This window comes from Stegastes partitus, unplaced genomic scaffold (genome assembly GCF_000690725.1).
Source record: "Stegastes partitus isolate 25-593 unplaced genomic scaffold, Stegastes_partitus-1.0.2 Scaffold1101, whole genome shotgun sequence".
Classification (NCBI taxonomy): Eukaryota; Metazoa; Chordata; class Actinopteri; family Pomacentridae; genus Stegastes; species Stegastes partitus.
In genome coordinates, this window is record NW_007578832.1 from 169,742 (window position 1) to 170,796 (window position 1,055).

Genomic DNA, 1,055 nt, shown 5'->3' on the forward strand with positions numbered 1-1,055 from the left:
GACAATTTTTCATTCTTGCTTTTGGATGCAATAAAGAATCAAATATTTTACCATTTTTTTCAACTATAATTTGCAAAAACTGCACTTCTGTTAGAATTTGGCTGCATTTCTACACTATTTTATTACAGTATTCAGTCAGATGTATTCATAGCCGCTCATTAAAGAAGGAAAACAACAGCTTCAGTCACTGAAATAAATTGAAATTGACAAAAGTAATACGAAATAAAAATGTAATGAAAATCATGACGTTGCTTTTGAATCGTGGTTCAACAGAAATATTTTTTTAAAAACAAGTATGATGGGACCCATAAACTAATATTTAATTGAACAACCCTTTGAGCCAATCACTGCCATCATCAGGTGTTTCTGTAACTCTCAGTCAGACTTCTGCACCTGTTGACAGGTGTTTGGATTTCACTGCTCATCAGCAAAGGGCTCTCATTTGTCAGTTTTGTTTTTTCAAATTATTCTTTTCAAACACAGTTCACAAGCAACGTCTTATTTCACTAAATTATAATTTAGCAAATTTTTATTTATTATTACTTTTTTCAGTTGCTAGTTATTTGAGTGTGAATTTTGCCTTTTTCTTTATTAATATTATATTATTATATTAATAAATCCGAGGACGACTGTAGATCCAAAACACTGACTGGGTGACTGACTGGGAGAACTGGGTTTTCTGGGTGTTTCGGGCTGTTCTCCCAGTGATCGGGTGCAGCTGGGTGCAGTAGAACCTTTACCTGTTCACCTCACGCCCACATCCAGACTTCACTCGGTCTGTGTTTTTGTCCTCAGAGGCCCTTGAGACAGACTCACCCTGTAAAAGCACACACTGCCTCCGATAGCATTGTGTGCTCGTAGAGTTGTGTTTGTTTTTGTGTTACTCACGCTGTCGGATTGGTGCTGCTGAACACATCGGACCGCTCCGCTCCGTATCAGCCCAGAACTGGATGGAAAATAAATATTGGACTTTCCATTTGCTTTGGACGCTGAACTGAGCGCAATCAGCTGCTCGGAGTTCGTAACACTCTGACGACAAGAATTCCTCCTGAAAT